Here is a 6557-nt window from a genome sequence, read left to right as displayed (position 1 = left end):
TAAAAACCCAGGACTTCTATGCTCAGTTTCTAAGTGTGTCACTGACTTCCCATAACCTTGAGCAGGTACCTTGAAAGTTATATAAAAGTTTCCCAACTTTGCTTATACCCAACTTTGCTTCTTTATGAGAGGTAAAGAAGTCCTTTGAAATTTGCATGTAGACGCAAAAGATGTGTCTGTATGCAGTTTTGTGCTGTCACTGCAGTGGTACAAAGGTGTTTGAGGGCACAGCCGGTCACAAGCAGCGCTCACCTCCCCCAGCTGCTTGGTTACTCCTCCCACCTCTTGTGTCCTCACGAGGATGTTTCCACCCATTTGCAGAAGGAACACTTCTTGTGAGCACTCCCTAATTTTCTTCAGAGCCAACAAATTTGCTGTGGCTGACAACTGAACCTGCTTCAACAGACACTCAGCTTTGCCTGGGGCTCTTCCAGTGACCAGTGTGGAGCAACATCAGTTGGTGAGGTAACATCTTTTACTATCACAGCTAAATCTGGAAGACAGTGTTTGCCTCTGATCTAACTGTGATGAAAGTGCTTTCTTTAGGGGAAGAGAATAATGTTAATGAATTAACACCTGCATTTGTTAACATGCCCTCATCTCTGCATCGTTTTCTATAGCCTACAGGCTATCTTGGTGCTAGTGACAAAGAGCCTTACTCCTTACTGGTATCATTTATGCAGATCCCAAGTGGCATATAGACCAGGTTTTGAATCCTGGTATTCCCCTGTTTTGCTGGTAGAAAAATACCTCTTTGCTCAGCTCCCAAACAATCTTGAACTGAGGTCAGTGGACATCCCACAAACAAGCCTTCTCAAGGATTAGTCTATGATTGATAGAGTGAGACACAAAGCAGTCACTTATCATATTTGGAACTGGAAGAAAATGCTTGAACTGAATTAAGTAAGCTTTAAAAACCCAAGCCCTCTCCCCATCTCTGGAAACCCTGAAAAGTCCTGACTCAGTACAGTGAGTGTCTCCAGCACAGAGGTTACTGTGCAGATATAGATCTTCTGCCACGATCTCTCCAACAAGGTCTTTTGACATTATTTACTCTGCACGGAGAGTTTTTGAGAAAATTAAAACGAGAGGCCCATAAACCCAGAGTCTTTCTAGTGGACATCTCGCCCAGCAGCAGTTTGGAGTGCTCTGCCAAACAGCACCACCCCTGTCCAGAGGACACGGTGAGTGACAGCTGGAGCACTGGAGCTCTGCTTTGTTGTTTGTGTTTAGGAGCTGCTCTGTGCTCTGAGTGTTCCTGCTTCAAATGAGAAGACAGGAAAAAAGATTATCTGTGGTGGTCCCAAGATCAAAAATAGCAGCATCATGTATGGGACAACTGCAGTGTTGGTTAATGGCTCCATAATGATCAGAAAAATGCCTAGATTACCAATTCTGCTTCACCTGGTATTTCAAATAAAATGATTTAAAAATAAAAGTTGTCGAATGGTAATCCTGAGGTGGTAGGTGGAGAGGACACAAAATACTATGTCTTTCTACTTGTCCTCTTCCTGTATTCACAAGAGTGCTCCTCACTTCTTAGAGTCTATCACCACACAGACCTCAAGCCAAAATAGCAGACACATAAAAATCATGACATGCCGACCATACATGCACTGCTCAGAGCAAATGCAGCAGAGGAAACCTCATGAATCTTTATTTGGCAGTGGGAATCACTCTTTTGGTCATTGCTGTGCTCTTGCCATGATTTGTGTGAATAATGAAGCTTGAGGCTTTCCACGATTGTCTGTATCAGCAGAAAGCCACTTGCCTAAGTCTTTACAGAAACAGAACAACAAAACTAATCCCAGCAAAATCTGCACCACAACAATTTTCAGTGTTAGGGAATGTAAAACATTAGTCATTTAACCACAAACAGTGACCACAGTTATGAATTGCAGGCAGCTGTTTAAAAGACAACCTATGACAAAACAAAAAACTCATTCCCCACCCTTCAAAATGGCACAGCAATCCAACAACTTCTGAATAATGAGCAAATTCAAGAAGAAAATCCCATAGAGTAGGGCTACATTTGTCAGGTAAATTATCTTTTTGTTTGGTATCCTACACCCTGACACTCTCCAGAAGCAAGGAGCTGCCAGGATTTACCAATATTTCCTGAACACAAAGGGCTTCCAAGCCAAACCAGAGGTCATGCTGACCCCACTAGCTAAGGCTTTTAATCCTCATGAGCCCAGTGCAGTCTGATACAACTTTGCCCTCATCAAACTGTTACCTGTTCCAAGTGTTTGCAGATGTTTTCCAGCTGTGTCAGAGGCTACCATTGTGACTTTGTTGTTAACAACACTTGAATGGTTTCCTTTAAAAATAGTTCAGCCCCACTTAAGCTCCAAGTACTGGGGGGAGGTGGAAGGCGGTCTCAGCACTCCCAGCCTGCTCTGCCCATTGTCCCCACGCAAAACGAGCAGCTCTCACATGGCAGGATGTGGGAACCAAATCTCTGCCTGGGCACTGGCAGCCCTTGCAAAGCTATTTCCAAACTATGCCTGGGGAGAAAAAGAGGTCACCAAATTGCTTGTTTCCAACTGGCTTCTGCTTCAACATCGAAGCAGCCTGTGCCATGGGGTACATGAAGGTACGTTCTACAGGGACATGGCACTGGCTGGAAACTACTCAGGAACGAAAGGAGAAAACATGCGTGTTCTCAGCTGGGAAAAGCAAGAATGCAGCAGTAACTTTTCAGTCAGGATTGGTGATACACAAACCAGGTACAGGCATTTGCAGGGAAATGCAAATGCCCTTTCTTACAGGAAAAGAAGGAGTGAAGAGAAACCCTTTGGTTCCTGTTGCTGGGGTGGCCATTAATAACGCTGTTCTCCTCGGGGTCACCTGTGGTGGGCTGGGAGATTAATTCTGGAATTAACATAAACATGGGAGAGTCCTCCCTTGGTCAACACCTCAGACTGAGCCTGAGCTCTGCACCATAATGCAGATCTTTGTACTGCATTCACTGCCTGAATCCACAAAGGTTCAGTCCTCCTTTCCTTTGGTCCCATTTCCCAGAATGACACACTGCAGAGAACACAACCATAGACAGGTGTTAGGGCACACAGGAGGGGCTGTGCTGTGTGTTAGGAGTGTGTGTGAAAACATCTGAGCTCACAAGAGAAACTCAGCAGCTCCAAGATGGAGTTTCTCCTTCAGTGTTCTAGTTAATTATGGCTTACCTCACTTCTCCCCTCAGAAATCCCCTTTGTCCTTTCCACTATTGTGTTATTAAGTGTATCGTGCTCAGCACTGACAGGTGACAAATGGAGCATAAGTTGGTTCACCACACTGACCCTTCTTGGCAGGGTTTACCCGCCTGGGCCTGACCTTTTCTTGCAGCCTAAGCAAATCTCCCTCCTCTGAAATTCTGCTCGCAGGGTGCTGCTTTGTGGCAAAGAACAGGAGCAGAAGCTTCCCCCTTTACACTGTGGGGTTTGGAAAAGTCCTCTCCCAGCACTCCAGTCAAAGCCAACAGGGAAGAACAGATACAGCAGAACGTGAAGAATATTCTTTCCATAAGTGAATTATAATGATAAGATTTTTTCAGACCCAGGAGAAAGGGCCTGAGGGGGAAATGGACAATTGTTGCAATGCCACCTATTCCCTCCAACCAAAGATAGTGTGTCTCTCATTAAAACACTGAATTTTGCACAGCTGTCAGCAAACAAGTTTTCCAAAAGAACTGGTCAGCAATAGCCTGCTTTCATCAGAACTTGCAAAGAAGGGAGCAGGAGGGGTGATTTGTGCCCGGTACAAAAACAAACCACAAAGACATCCCATGCAGCAGACGCACAAAGCTGAGCTCTGCACATCACAATCTCCCCAGAGAAGGAGTCAAAGAATCAAAGCAAAGGAGCAGTGATACAAATAGCCTGACTTTTTCAAACACATCAAAGGCCAGAAAACAAGTCCCTCTGAACCCCAGGGACCAAGACAGAAAAGATCTAATAAAGAATTCAAATGCCATAATCACATAATCCAATAAGCTACAGTTAAACCAAAACACCTCTTCAGCAAATATCCATAAGTTGGACAGGAAAGGCTCTGAAGTGACAGGCATGGATGGCTCCCTTCACTTCTCCCTGTTATCATATCACCTCCTGTCAGTGGGACAGATCCAAAAGTTTGTTCTTGGTACCAAATTCCCTCATAGGAACATGGAAGAGGGAGAAGAGCATCTCAACAAAAACAGCCAGCACAGATCAACCAGTCTTTGAGAGCTGAGCAATACTGGACTTGCCATGGAGAAGCTGGTTAAGATATCTCTGTGGGAAAGATGAGAAAGGGTAGAGGTTGACAAAGACAAGGGGAAGAAAACCATCCTCTTCAGACTGCTGCCAAGGCAATTCCCTTTCTGTATCCTCTGACAATATTCCACCCTTTGTTTTAATTTTATTCTATGTTCCTTCTTCTCTTCCAGCCCCATATGACATTTTCTTCCTTGTCAGCTCTGAATTCTATTACCTGGGACTCCATCAGTCATTCTGCTCAAGTACCTGCTCCCCCAGCTGCATCTCTTCCATCATCCCCCTGCCAAGTTTGCCAAACAAGGAAATGGTTAACTCTGCCATTGTCCAGCAGGAGCAGCTGCACTGTGTGTCCTGAGTGTGAGGCAGGCTGGCCCTGATGCTCCCATACAGCAATCTGCTCGGTTATACATGCCAGAGAAAGCAGCTTTCCATTCCACACTGCTATCAGTCAGGGATGTTGTCCTTCCTTTGACATGCTGGGAAGGACTGTCCCTTTCTCCTTCCATGCTCAGACACGTGAAAAGGAACAGACTTAGGAGGGAATTCTGACCTCATCTGAGGAAGCAGATCCAGACTTACAAACCTTCCTTTGACACACAGGCCATCCATGGCCTAACTTGAGTAATCAGGAAGAACAAGTTTTGCTGACGTCGCATCCCTGAGGTATTTGCTTTTCTACCAGCTCCTGAGTACAGTCAGTGAGCAGAGAGCAGTAAATCCTGTGAAACACAGCAGGGGATGGCAGCACCAGAAAGGGTCATTTCCTCTTGCAGAGACCAGAGCGGGGCAAGCACCGTTTGATGGGTATAAAGGCGGAGGGGCCCTCGGCACGTCTGTGCGTACAAAGGATCTGCACAATCCTCAGGTTGTGCAGTGAATCTGTACTTCAGTAGTAGAATTAAAATTCATAAATACATCAATCTTGTACCAGAAGTATTCCACTTATGACTTTCCTTCCTATGCAGCCTCCCATCCCCAGCCTCTCTTCTACTATACAAGCCACGTGCTCATCCCTGTTTTCTCTGAGTACAATATTCTCATGAGATACCTTATAAAGTGCTTTGCTGAAATCTAGCTAAGTGATGTCTGCTGATGATTCAAGACAGTTAAGCTTTCTTATTAGAGAAATACATTAAATTAGTTATAGACACAAGGGCAGTGATAGAAATGTGGACTCGAATGTTGCTGCAGAGCCTTAGCAAATGACCTGTATGCTCATTGCAGCAGCAGTTTTGGACCTGATGCCTTAGTTTTAACAGCAAGTACAGAGTGTAGGCACCTACACAAAATGCTGGCAAGGCATGAGCAGGAATGCTGGAGTTCAGTGAAAAAGCACTTTTTCCTTTCTGTAAGCAATCATTATGGAGGGGAGCACAACTCAATGCAGCCACTACAATTCTAAGAGTGGGAATTAACTTACTGGAAAAGGTTGGGCAGTAACCCAGACACGTGACCTCCATCTGGAATAAAGTCAAAAAGGGTCATCAGGTCTTTTAAACTGCTTGCTTTATGCAATATGAAATCACTTTTTGTTGATGTACAACATGACGGTACTTGCATAGGGTATTCAAGAAAAATCCATTACCTTGATGTGCCACACACATATCCCTGCAACAGAGCAGTGTGCGTGAGCACATTCACACAGTGAGTTTCAGAAAGGGGGATATAGCAGAAATGGGAGAGAGTGGTGAATTGTTGTATATGATCTTTTACACGGTGAGTTATCAGTTGATTTATGTAGCAAGAGTCCCACAGAGTTAGTTCATGATAAATTCATGAGGCATGTGCTTTTGATCGTGCAGTGCTCTTCTTATGTCTTGAGATTTCCAGTTCCCTCTTTATCCACCTTCCAGAGACACTGTTCTACCTCGTAGGGTAAACTGGTGCTATGGACAATAAGGACAAGTCTGCATTGGTTGCCTCTTCTGACATGCCACATTCTGGAAGGGAAGAGATACTTTAAGAAGCCAGAAGTCAGGGAGCTGGAAGTGCAAGCAGGCTGCTTGGAGGGGTTAAGTCTCTCCCAATATACTCAAGCATGTATATCCATATGAGAAAGAAAGAGCTGACAGGGACCAGTTTTCAGTCAGCTGGCTTAAGATATAGATGCTCTGTACTGTACATGCCAAAAGCACTCCCAGCTTCTCAAGGAGCTTAGTGGACAGATGACTTTCCCTGCTAAACTGAGCAAGATGAAAACTCTTCCAAGAAAAAGATGAGAGAAGCAGTCTCATCTTTTAAAAGTGCAATTTAAAAAGTGTATCAGTTCCTTGTTTAAGCCTCAGATGTCGAAAGTTC

Source organism: Empidonax traillii, unplaced genomic scaffold (assembly GCF_003031625.1).
Source record: "Empidonax traillii isolate 1590-97213 ecotype Southwest subspecies unplaced genomic scaffold, ASM303162v1 scaffold338:size1951571, whole genome shotgun sequence".
In the NCBI taxonomy this organism is placed as follows: domain Eukaryota; kingdom Metazoa; phylum Chordata; class Aves; order Passeriformes; family Tyrannidae; genus Empidonax; species Empidonax traillii.
Note: the sequence above shows the minus strand (reverse complement) of the source record.